Source organism: Eumetopias jubatus, unplaced genomic scaffold (genome assembly GCF_037043125.1).
Source record: "Eumetopias jubatus isolate StellerSeaLion01/CBP00866 unplaced genomic scaffold, mEumJub1_p1.0 scaffold_4, whole genome shotgun sequence".
NCBI lineage: Eukaryota > Metazoa > Chordata > Mammalia > Carnivora > Otariidae > Eumetopias > Eumetopias jubatus.
The window spans coordinates 161823975-161837643 of record NW_028274810.1 but is presented as its reverse complement, the minus strand read 5'-3'; the positions used below and the strand labels follow the sequence as shown (position 1 = coordinate 161837643).

At 40.2% G+C, this 13669-nt stretch overlaps 1 pseudogene; it reads right to left on the bottom strand.

The window, feature by feature from the left end:
• Positions 1-311: 311 nt before the first annotated feature.
• Positions 312-10877, bottom strand: LOC114213725 (large ribosomal subunit protein uL1 pseudogene; annotated as a pseudogene).
• Positions 10878-13669: the final 2792 nt, after the last annotated feature.

Genomic DNA, 13669 nt, shown 5'->3' with positions numbered 1-13669 from the left:
AACGAAGTACCACAAACTGAGTGGCTTAACCAACAGAAATTTATTGGCTCACAGTTCTGGAGGCTAGATGTCTGAAATCAAAGTGTTGATAGTGTTGGTTCTTTCTGAGGGTGTCTGTGAAGGCAAAATCTGTTCTGGGACTTTCTCAACTTGGCTGTGAAGATAACCCTCTTCATGCTCATATCATGTTTCTCCTTGTATGCAAATTCTCCCTTTTTATAAAGCAATCACGTTGGATTAAGGCCCATCCTAGCGATCTTTTTTTTTTTTTTTTTTTTTTAAGGGTAGCACTAGGATTTGTTGAACTGTGCCTTAGTACAGGCGCTGGGGCTTGCCCATGGTGCTCTTGATGTACAAAGCCCGGACGTTCTGCCAATTCTTCTTGAGCAAGGACACCAGGAAATTGACTGCTAAGCGGCTGTTGTACACAAGCTCGTCATCTGTCATCTTCACATGGCCAACAGCCACTGCCAGACACGGCACCTTCTTCATCTGGAATTTGATGGTGGACTTCACTTCATCCACTTTGGCCACTATGTTCTCACTCTGGGTCAGCAAGGAAGGGAACTTGCCAGCCTTATTCAGGCCTGGGCCCAGGATTCGTGGGATCTGCTTGATCAGAGATTCTGAAGCCAAAAAGGCATCATACTTCTTGGCCAGCTTCTTGACTAATTTCTATTCTTGTTGAGTTTCTTCAGCGCCTCAGTGTCCATGTGGGGAATATGCACCGCCTTGGCCTCATCACAGTGCTGCTGATCCCCCAAAACACATACGGAGAACTTGGGGCCAGGAGTGGACTTAAGCCTGACGGTGCCTGAGAAGCGTTTGTCCTTCTGAGGGTCATAGTTCTTCAGGCTGATCTGCCGCTCCACCATCTCCAAAATCTTCCGGCGCTTGCGCTGGTTCCCGTGCAGGACTTCCCGCACCGCCTCGTACAGGCTGTCGCGGGAGACTTTGCTGCTCCTGGCTCTTCACGCCGCAGTAACCAGAAAAGAGCCTAGTGATCCCATTTTAACTTGGTTACCTCTGTAAAGACACTATCTCCACATAAGGTCACATTCTGATGTACGGGGGTAGGACTTTACCATATGGATTTTGAGGGGACACAATTCAACCCATAACAACCACTTACATTTTTATCACAGTATTTCCCTTATTGGTTATAATAATTTGTCTTCATGATTAAACTTTGAGACAATTTGAACACAGTAGTCAATCAGTAAACATAGAGGGTATGAGTGAATGTATGCTCTGAAGAATGATTATTGATCCTAATACCCACCTTCAGCCTTTCCAATAGGGCTTCTTTTTTTTTTTTTTTAAGATTGTATTTATTTATTTTAGAGAGAAAGTGAAAGAACAGCATGAACAGGGGAAGGGGCAGAGGGAGAAGGAGAAGCAGACTCCCCACTGAGCAGGGAGCCTGACATGGAACTTGATCCCAAGACCCCGAGATTTTGACCTGAGCCAAAGTCAGATGCTTAACTGACTGAGCCATCCAGGCGCAACCCCACGGGGCTTCTTAAAATGATCAGATAGCCTCTTGCTTCAAACCTCCATCAAGGCCTAACCACCGTTTTCCTAGGTTTGCTTTTTCTTGCTTTGTACCATGTTGTAGTGAATCTGAGCACAACCGTGATGCCTATTAGCACTACAAGGACAAGACCCTGAGTTAATAATACTCATCTTCATACCCCCAATATCTAGTGCCTTGCTTGGAGCATAGTAAATGTTCAGTGTTTATTGAACTCACAGAAGCCATCAGAACTATGACCCAGACCAAAGAAGTAAGGACAAAAATCATTTCCACATGGATATTTTAGGAATGGCTGTAATCTCTGTGACTCTGGGGCACATGGATCTTTCACAGTTGTCCATTTCTTGAAAACTGAGGTCAGTGTAACCTTCAGGCTGCAGCTGCCTCCTGTTACTGTGTCCCAGGAGAAGTGGAGATCGAGTAACATTGAAAGCAAACTGAAACTACTTCAGGGTCTTGTCCCTGGCTGTTAGTTCCTAGGAAAAGAAACAGTGTCACATTTCATTGTCTCTGTATCACAACAGCAATAAAAAAACAATTCCCTTACTTTAGAACAGTGCTGTTCAGATCCTGAGGCTGCAGTGGCATAGGATTTTGTGGGAAGGTGCATTTTTAAGAGAACTTGGCAATACAAGGAAGTGCTGCAATCCGGTTTTTAATGCCATCTTGGCATTGTCTTAATTCCCATTCCAGATGTTCCACTTGGAGGGATGAGAGTGTGGACACTTTTTTTTCCCCTTGCAAATGCAGCAAATACCATAGCAGTATATAGTTTATCCTCATCATCCAGAGAGAGATGCTGAAAGGAATGCTTCACTTGGCACAAATTCAAGGACACTCATTGTAATAGGAGAAATCATACATCACAATAAAAGGAAATGTTAGCTTTCACTTAATATCATCCCGTTGCCTTAAGATATATTTTCATTTTAGACTCCTTTTGTGGAGACTGCAGTGTTGGGAGAGCAAATGAACAAAGAAATGAGTACAGATACATGCTAGGCAGTAAAATATTATTTAAAATATCAGAAATAGTGCACTTTATGGAAATTAAAGTAGCTTGGACATTCCTCCCATATGTGGAATGAATAAAAAGTATGCTGAATCCTGAGCAATCTTTCAATTTGCTGTTGAATGATTGAGTTTTGCTTTTCTTTTTTCTTTTAAGTAAAATTTAACAACCTAGTATGACATTAAAATTGTCTCTTCACAAATTCTATGGTTCCATCCTTGATTTCATACTGTAGGATCTCCTTATAGATGAATCTGTAATTTAAGAATAAATATCGCTGGGGCGCCTGGGTGGCTCAGTTGGTTAAATGTCTGCCTTCGGCTCAGGTCATGATCCCAGGGTCCTGGGATCGAGCCCTGCATAAGTTTCCCTGCTCAGCGAAGAGCCTGCTTTGCCCTCTCCCTCTGCTACTCCCCTGCTTGTGCTCTTTCTCTCTCCCTCTCTCTCTCTCTCTGTCAAATAAATAAATAAAATCTTTAAAAAAAAAATCTCCTTTCAATGTATTGATAACTAAGTCCTGATGCAGACAGTTATATCAAGTCTTGCCTGACTTTGAATTTGGCTCTCTAGGAGTTCCCAGGAGTATTTTGCTCTAAGATATTCTCTCCAGATGTGTTTCTGCAATTTAGGATTGAATTTATGCATGCTCATATTCATATTTGAGACAACTGATACCTCAGTAATGTTTTTATTGATCTTACTGCAAAAAGATGAGAGCTTAATTGGTAGGATGAGATCGGTTCTGTCTGGGTATATTTGATAAGGTAGACCCTTAGGGGAGATCATTAGGCCCTAACAAAAGAAGAATTGGTCTTATTGCTGTCCTCTCAAACTGTTTTTGCTTATCTTATCATGAAGGTGGTGGTGGGGCTCTGTGTTTAGGCAAAAAGCTGAACTGGATTTCATGGAACCGCATGGGGGCTGGGTGACCAATGAGAGGCTGTTGCCAGGGAGAGATTGCAACCAGCATATGCTAACTAAATCAGACTTGATAGAAGTTGAAAAAAAAAGCAGGAGGAGATAAAATTCTCTTTGTGCATTTCTCTCTCTCTCTCTCTTAGTACTAGGTACTCTACGTGGTTTTGATTAGAGCACTATTCTTTTTTTTTTTTTTTTTCTCCTCTTAGAGCCTTCCTTTATTCTTTCCAGTATTCTGGCAGTGTCTGGATTAACCCTAGTAGATAGGACTTTTTTTTTTCTTTTTTATGCTAAACTTCATTAGGGCAAAAGAATCAGGGTTCTAATAATCTCCTGTGCTCCATTCCAGAAGACTTCTTTGGCCTTTCATGAAAATCCCTGGTTCTGTACAGTGGGACGTGCTTCCCAGCTTTACTGACAAGTTGTTCAAAGAAGGCTATTCCCTAACATCATCTGTGAACAGACCTATGGCCTTGGCTTGATGATAGCACTATTATTCTTACCTCTTATTTACCCAGACCTGTTTTTTTCTTTTTCTTTCTCTGTCTTAAATACCTCAGCCGGGGTGTTAATCTTAGCTATTCTACTGTCTTCTCTCTCTACCCATGAAATCACCATCTCTCAATTTGTCATAGATAATTGCTAATGATTCAGTTCATAAGAAATCTAAGATTGTAAAAAAATAGTTCATTAAATATCAAGGGTTCACAGTGATAGAAGTATGGTGATCTATGTCAGGGCAGCAGCTCAGGGAGAAAGTCTGGACAGGATCTCAGACTGAAAAGTCTGGTATTTTGCCTGCGCACAGGGTAACTCAGTTTTGCTGGAGTCTACTTACTGGGAATCAACAGAAACTCCTAAAATATGCCAAGTTATGCAACAGCTTCAAAAATAATACAGTGCTTATTGCTCAATAATTACTTGTTGACTATAAATGAATAAGAAATCAGCCCTTGCTCTTCAGAGAAAATAATATAGTATGGGTCTTCTATGCAATTCAAGAATGAGTAAGATGAATCATAAATTTATATGAAAGCCTCAATGGTTAGAGAAAATACACATTCATGTCCAACCACACCTTCCTCATACACTGGCATACCACATATCACATTAAGAAAGCGTTTCCTATTTTTCTCCCCTATTCCTGTAATGAATGATGTTGGATCTTTAATTAAACTAAGTATTGAATGATGAATTATTTGTTCAATATTCACATATTGAAAATTCTTTCCACAGTTCAGAAAAAAGTCTGTGTCATTTCCCCTAATTTCTTATCTGTGCCTTGAGTAAGATTTTATTTTTTTATTTTTTTATTTTATTTTTTTTTTAAAGATTTTGTTTATTTGAGAGAGAGAATGAGAGAGAGAGAGTACATGAGAGGGGGGAAGGTCAGAGGGAGAAGCAGACTCCCCGCTGAGCAGGGAGTCCGATGCGGGACTTGATCTTGGGACTCCAGGATCATGACCTGAGCCGAAGGCAGTCGCTTAACCAACTGAGCCACCCAGTCGCCCTTGAGTAAGATTTTAAATGTTTGCTTTGTATTTGTAGTAACAGATCAGATAATCAAAAAAAAAAAAGAATTCTCACCTTTATTATTATTTATTTTAAATTAATTCAATTTTTAAGCCAAGAGACTGGAACAACAAATATAAAGCTGTTTGTTGCTGATGATAAGGCCAGATTAGTTACGTCTCTTCTTCCACTGCATTGGTAGATACTGTTGTACCGAATCAATGATTCTGATCCATGAACACAGTAAGAGCTACTGATATGGTTCCCTTTCTTAAGCCAGAAGGGCTTGGGATGGGCTCCTTCTCAATACCATTAAAGCCATTTTCTCATTTATTGCATGTCCTCCCTCCCATAGGACTCATGATGTAAAAACCTGGCTCCTGGTTGGGACAGAACAACGAATGAGGTATAGCCTGACACCCTCTAATTTCAGAGTGAATACCCACAATGTAGGAACATCCAGTTTGGGGGGAAAGCAGCAGTTTTGTGCTCTCTATCAGCTGTTCTGAGAGCCCTCACATTTTATTTGCCAGACTTTAGTTCCACATTTGGGCTCTGAGCTGCCCTGGAAATGTGTGGGATGTTTATGAAATGCCTAATATGTTTGTAATTTGCATTTGCCAACTCTATTTGGAAATCAGTGCAAAAACAGAGAAAAAAGTAAAGGCAACTATTATGTTGCCAAATGTGTAATTACTCTTTTTCATAATCTATTTTTCCTTGGAAATTAGTGTTTTGATACCAGGCAATGAGTTGTATCTAACAGAAAATCATCTTTACTGTGGCTTATTTCCTAGGTTATGTGCAATCAATGAGTCCTATCATTGTTAATCCTTTGCCACAGTTCACTATTCTCAAAAAACTTAGCACCTTACATTTCATTTAATGAGGTGATCTAGTATTTCTGGCTGTGCAAGAAATGTTGCTATCATTTCTCAAGGCCCTCCGTGGATGGCTCCACACGGTGGCTTCAGGCCATTTCTCTCACTTCTATTTATTCCCTGACTTAGGTTATCCCTTGGCTGGTTTTCTATACATGCCATCAGTTGTTTTGAATCATGCTGTTCTCAACCTGAAAAATCCTTCTTTAGTTCTTGCTCTCATCCACATTCTTTCCCTTCTTCAACACCCAGATCAGTTATTTTGTAATTTTCCATCTTCCTTCCTTCTTTCCTTCCTTCCTTTCTTTCTTTCTTTCTTTCTTTCTTTCTTTCTTTCTTTCTTTCTTTCTTTCTTTCTTTCTTTTTCTTTCTTTCTTTCTCTCTCTCTCTTTCTTTCTTTCTTTCTTTTTCTTTCTTTCTTCTTTTTCTTTCTTTTTTTCTTTTTAGCCAGGGGGAGAGAAAGAGAGAGAAGTTGGGGAGGAACAGAGGGAGAGGGAGAGAGAAAGAATCTTAAGCAGGCTCTACCCCAGCTCAGAGCCCGATGCGGGGTTCCATCTCACAACCTTGAGATCGTGACCTGAGCCAAAATCAATAGTCAGATGCTTAACCGACTGAGCCACCCAGGTGCCCCTAGATTAGTAATTTTCTGTTCTTAAAAGTCTTATCTTCTGACTGCACTGACCCTTCTGTGGATTGTGTCTTTTTGTTTCACAGAGTTACTTGAGAGTGATGGTCATCTCATATTTTTCTTGTATTCTCCATGAAATCCTGCACAGCACTGTGCACAATGTGGACATTCACACTCAAGTATTCACATATTGGTTTTAAGCCATATATATGTATGTTGTATGCAAGCCCCCAACTTAATGTTGCTCTCTACTGGGTACCGTAATGACATGAGAAATGAGCACCTCTTCACTTCCTGTCTTAGGGACATTTATGCTCTAAGGTAATGAAAATAATAAAATAACTATTATCTTTGTCATTATTATTTTATTGATTGATTGATTTTCTTGAGAGAGAGAGCAAGAGAGAGACAGTGCAAGCAGGGGGAGGGGCAAAGGGAGAGGGAGACAAGCAGGCTCCCTGCTGAGCAGGTGGCCCCATGCAAGTCTCAATCCCAGGATCCTGAGATCACGACCTGAGCCGAAATCAAGAGTCAGACGCTTGACCCACTGAGCCACCCAGGTAGCCCATCATTATTATTTTACATATTACATGCCTACTGTATGAGCTAAGATCTACATATATCATTTCATTTGATTCTTACAACAGTCCAGCAAGAGATGTATTGGCATTGCCATTTTAGAGGTGAAGATGCAGAAGCTCAGAGAAGTTAAATGAGTTCCCCAGGGTCACAGAGACAGTACATGATAAAGCTGGACTGGAATCCAGGTCATCTTTCTCTTAAAACAAAGAAATGTGTTATTTTTCTTGTCTTGTTTTGTCATGTTCTGGGGAGTGGGAGTGATGTTCATTGAGTGCTCCTTCCCTCTCTTGACAGATCCTCACAGCCCTCAGGCCTATGACCCCAGGCTGCCCAGGGACCTCCTCTGCAGTGCTGGCAAAGGGTCTTCCATCCTTTGGAAAAATGATCCCTTCTTGTACTCTTCCCCGACTCTTTCTTCTACTGCTCTTGTACCTTCCCGGGTGACAGGCTTGTTCTTGTCTGATAGATGGAGCTTCATATTGTACTAGTAGATAATTGTGACTTAATTTTTGTCATTCTTACCAGAAAAATTTGTGTGCTGAAAGTGAGTTCCAAGGATCATAATTTTTTATCCCAAACTAATGAAGTTCTAATGATGAGAATATTATGGTTAAGGAAAGATTTAGAAGCTTGAGCCTGTCAATAGTGCCTCTCAAATCACATCTCTACCAACTGCCTATGCAAGCTGAGGAAATTGAAATCTAACTTTCATCTCTTTTCCCTAACCTTTTCTTTGGAGCAAAGTGAGTTGTCAAGAAGTGTGGTAAACTCTATCACCCATGCTTAGAGCCTTCTTGGTATTATTTTGCTCATTTTAGAAACCTAAAATTCAGGACATCCATTCCCAATGTCTTCTATGGCAGATGAATGGACTTGATCTTAGGGATTTACTCCCATGAGAACAAGAAATTTGTCTCATGCTCACTGCTATGGAACAAAAGCTCAGAGCCTTGCCTGACAGAGTAAGCCCCCAGGAAATACTTATTGAGTTAATTGATGAAATTAGCATATATCAAATTAGGTATTCCTAAGGATAACCATGAAAACTAGTATTTATTGAACTAACCACATGCCAGAGAGTCTTTTTTTTAAGATTTATTTATTTTTAGAGAGAGAGAGCATGCACACATGCGAGTGGGGGGACAGGGAGAGAGGAAGAGAGAGACTATCCAGCGGACTCCCAGCTGAGCGCAGAGCCCAATGCTGGGCTCGATCTCATGACCCTGAGATCATGACCCCAGCCTAAACCAAGACACGCTCAACCGACCGAGCTACCCAGGCGCCCTTATGCCATATATTCTTATAAGCAGTTTGCACATATTAATTTAATACTTGGAACAACTTCCAATATTTATTATATAGCTGAAGAAACTAAGGCACCAGAATGTTATGTAGTTCACCCAGTCAAGCAGCTAGTCAGTTTTGGATCTGTGCTATGAAACCAGACAAACTCAGTCCAAAAAGAGATTGAACTACTAAGAAAATTTGTTTAGATATCAAATCCTCCAGAAATATTGCCTCTACCACCACCCCTAAGACAGGCTGGGTAAAGTGTTCCATTTAAGATCATGTTATAGCATATGCTTTGTATATATCACACTGTATTATAATAATTTGTTTGTCTTCGTCATTCTTAATTGAAATGACTGGGTTTAAAAAGAAGATTGTGTAAAAAAAAATGGAAGCAAAATATATAATTAAAAATCAATTTGGGATAAGGTCAGAATAACAAAGCATTTTCTATCTGGAAAATTATTTTGATTATCATATAAAAGATATAGCTTAATGTTGATTAGAATAACAAACAAAAGTAAACACTACTAGACTCCAGAGGCCAGTGATTCTCATTTTTTGTTAATTTCTATAGTTGGAATTTGCTGAGCAAGAGCATTTGATTTTCTTTGTACCTTCTGTTTTATTTTATACAGTGCTATCTAGGTCAAATTAAATATCGTTTGCCATAGATATAGATTAATTAACTCTCTATTATACTATCCTGTGTTAGGTGCTCATTCCCCCTCATGTTTATTTGCTAAGTACTAACATCTTTGTCATTGGGAAATAAGTTCTCTGAGTTAGCGTTATGGAAATGCAGACAGTGACCCTGCTGTGGTTTATCGGGTCAGGTCAGAGATTGAAAGGTCCCAGATGGCTGCAGGATCTTGCAGTATGCAGGTCTGTTGCTAGGAGACCATATTGATCTTTTCCAGCCTCTTTGCAGATGACCTCCTCTATTTGCCAGTGATTGATTGCCATCATTTATAGCATTAGGTAAAAGGTTTGCCTTGTCTTCAATATTTATAAAGTTAAAAAATCTAATTTAAGCTTAAAATGCTTTATGGTATTTTTTTTTTTTTACACAGCTATAGCAGCCTATCATTAGGAATGCCTGCTCATTTAGTGCGCCCAGTTTCAAATAGGGTTCAATAGGTATATATTTTCCTGCCTTAATATAAGTACAATGTGAGTATCAAAACCAATTTGCTTATATTAACCAAAGTCAATTTGCCTCTTACTGATCAAAACCAAATTGTGTTGTGTCTGCCTTGCCCAGCTCTTTGTCTTAGGCACAAGGCTCTAACTAGAATGGCCTTTCTCAAGATGATTGGTTTCATACCTTAAAATGTTCCACTTATGGAGAATTAACAGAAGACTTAATTGCACCTCAGTGCTTTCATGCCTGGCCCCGAAAGGTCAAGTTGGACACTGTGGTCCATAACTCGACAGCTAGTCCAATGAGAACACTGACTTTCTTCTCCCACCCTCACGCCAGGGGAGAAGTGCATTACATTTGAATGCTGCTCCAGTCAGTCAAGAAGGAGGTCTATACACAAGTCAGGTTTCCTGATTACAGCTCTCAATGATTATGCCTGATATAAATATAGTGCTGTCTAATATTTTAGGGTAGATTAAAAAAATCAGATGGAGACAGCCTTGAAGAGGACAGCTTTTTATTAGTAGAAGAATCCATTTAAATGGATACCACAGCAGTAGTTTGCTTAGCCTGCTTTGTCTGAGACAGGGTCTTTTTTTTTTTTTTTTTGGTTATCTTAATCACCATATATTACATCATTAGTTTTTTTTATTATTATGTTATGTTAATCACCATACATTACATCATTAGTTTTTGATGTAGTGTTCCGTGATTCATTGCATATAATACCCAGTGCTCCATGCAGAACGTGCCCTCTTTAATACCCATCACCAGGCTAACCCATCCCCCACCCCCTCCCCTCTAGAACCCTCAGTTTGTTTCTCAGAGTCCATAGTCTCTCATGGTTCCTCTCCCCCTCCAATTTCCCCCCCTTCATTTTTCCCTTCCTGCTATATGTCTGAGACAGGGTCTTAAAGACCCTGGTATCCTATACATCTTGACTTCTCTAAAGTTTGCAGGAGAAAGGGAGACGTGATGGGAGTTTTCATAAAAATAATGGTGATAGATACCAGGTGCTTCTTTTGTGTAAAACACTGATCTCAGCAATACATAGGTACACACACCACGGAGAGAGAGAGAGAGAGAGAGAGAGAGAGAAATGGATAGCTATTACTTTTCTTATCCATCATAACAACCCTAGTAGGTAGGTATTATTATTTTAAATAAGATGAGCATATTGAAGCACAGATGTTTCAGATGATTGGCTAAGGTCCGTGCAACCAGGAAGGGATGGATGGAGCCAGGATCCATCCCACGCAGGTGGAAGGCCAAACCAGGAGTCCTAAGCAACACTATCACCCTCTGCCCTGCAAGAATGGAATCTGGACCTGATCGGAGAACTCCAGCAACTCTCATCCCTCCACTCACCTCATCATCGACCCCTTGATGCTTTGCTGACAGCAGCCTCCCTCAAAGATTTTGGGAACTCAAAACTTGGGTCTCAGGAAGCAGCACTTCCCACCAGGTCTCCCCAGAGAGAGGTGAGAACAGGTTTCCAAATCCCTGCTGTAGGGCAGGCTTGTCATCCCCTCCCCTGTGTCACGACGACTGCACTGTCTTACATTTCCACATTCCCATTCATTTATACATCTTAATTCAGTTATAGCCACCTCACCTTCCTAAGTGGCCCTAATCTTCTCCCATGAAAAATAGAGAAGTGATTAATATCTGCAAAAGCACCAAGAGAGATACTGGAAATTAGGTAGCATCCTGTTTTTGGAGATTGGACCGCAAGGAGCACATTCCTAAGGATTTCATTCACTCTCAAATGCTGCCAATGTAATTTTTACTCTATAAACACTAATTCATGTGTGTTTGAAGCCAATGATTTTATTCTTATTCGGGCTTCTGAAAACATCGACTCATTGAAGCTCATGAAATATAAACAATTTTAAACATTTTAGGGTTCATTTTTTTTCTTTTGATCTCCTATTATGCTGAAGTATAGTAGTGTCTTAGAGAATTTCAAGTTTGGTAAGTAAATAAATTCTAGAAAATGTGTAGGCATAAAAGGGACAGTGTGGATATCTCAATGGATATATTACCAAGTTATAGTAATAATAGCTGGCATGTGTAGAGGGCTTATGTCCCTGGTACTATTCTAATCACTGTACATGTATTATCTCATTTAATATCCAGAGCCACCCTATGAGGCAAGTCCTATTTTTATCTCCTTTTTACCAAATGAGGAAACAGAGGTATGGAGAGTTTTAGCAACTTGCCATAGAATACACACAGAAACTATTTGCCAGAGATAGGATTTGATCCTAGGCACTTAGGCTGAATGGCCCATATTCTTAAGTAGAGTACTTACATTCATTTTAATCATTAGAGAACTCTTTTTTCATTAAGGTAATCAGAGCAAAATTTTCATTGTAATAGTTTAATATAATGTCTTAACTGGAATTTTCAATTGGCTCAATTTTTGTTAAAAGTAGAATTTTCCTCCTTTTTCACCACAGAGAATCTCCACCGTAAAATTTGAGTTTGCATAGGATCTATGGTGAGAAATGTTATCTTATCTCAGTCACTCAGGGTCACTATAATACAACCAGATCTGAAACATGCTTGAGCAGAGCGTGTTTCTGCCTTTTAGCACTGAAGTCCTGGAGTATACAAACAAACATACATAGGGTTATAATTACAGTTTTAGTTTTATACATAGGCATTCATAATTTGTATAGAGAGTCTTGCATATAGAGAGAGGGAGAAAGAGAATTATAATAGGTGCCAATGTGCCACAAGAAAGGTTGAAGACTGGGCCCCTCCCCAGGCCCAGAAGCTAAATCCTAACTGGCCTAAACAAATCATGGTAATTACATTCCCCTCACTGGTAATTATAAATGGCATTTAGCACAATTATGGCCAATGAGATATGTTGGGAAGTCAGATGGTTGGACTTCTAGCAAAATTCTCCTTGTTGAGCTGGATTAACCAATCTGGAACCAGGAACCATGCTTCCCTTGAACAGGTTGTTCCGTGAGATAAATTTATCTGGTTGCTTTAAGCGACTGTGATCAGGCTTCCCATTACTTAGGCAATGTAACTAACCCCACAGATATGTCTTTGGGTCACATTCATAATTTTGAACCAGAGAGACAGTGGGAGAGAGTCCTAGAGCTGGGGTCCTGTCTCAACCTTGTGACTTCTTTTCTGTGTGACCTTAATTAAACAAGTGACCCAACTTCTACGCACCTTGATTTGCTTATGGGCAACATGGGGATCATGCAGCATCTCCCCATAGTGCCGTGAGACTGGAAGTGAGGTCTAAAGTACTCCGCAGAGTGTCTGGCCCCAGTTGAACGTCAGCTTTTACTCTGTCTGTCCCCTGTGGTTTCTGCAGGGTCGCTAGGGCTAACAGGCTCCTTCTTCTGCCTGTGGGAGCTCAGGTGCTTGGTAAATGAAGTCATTGTTGTTGTCTTATAAATAATGCAAAACCAGATTTATTTGCATGCACCACAATGAGGATTAGGACTTTAGGTAGAACAGGAAAGCAATTGTCTGTCAAATGGAGAGCAAGATTTTTAAGTAGCTGACTTTGGGACCACGGGAAGACTTGCTGGGTTGCCTTCAGAAGTGATGTCTCTTTACCCGATGCTTCAGCAGGCTTTTCAAACGTGCCTTAGTGCCAGGCTAGCGCTTCTAATTCCTTCTGACAGCAAGATGTCTTCAGATGGATTTGGTTCACTGGCCACTGTTTGCCAACCTCTGATGTAGATGATGTTCTCATGTATTTTGAATCAGAGTCTGATTTGGTGAATCAATGTCTCTACACTGTCTGCTTTATTATACAGTAGAACCCTTCCAATTGCACATGGGGAAAAAAACAAACCCAAACTGACTTTCTCAGTGAAGGAGACTTCTTAGCACATATAACTGGAAGGTCCAAGCATAAATTTAACTTTAGTCTAGACTTGATCCAGGAGTTCAAATAACATTATTAAGTTATTTCTTTCTCTCCATCTCTTGGCTTAGCCTTCTGCTGGTTGGATTTATCCTCAGCATACCTATAATGGTCCCTGGCACTTCATGGCTCACTTCTTTCTGCCAATAGTTCCAAGGGAAGAGGCATCCATGCAAATCCTGGGGTTCATTGGAATCAAACCAGTTTGGGAGATTTGTGTATCCCTGCACCAATCATTGTTGGACCAGCACAACTGGAATT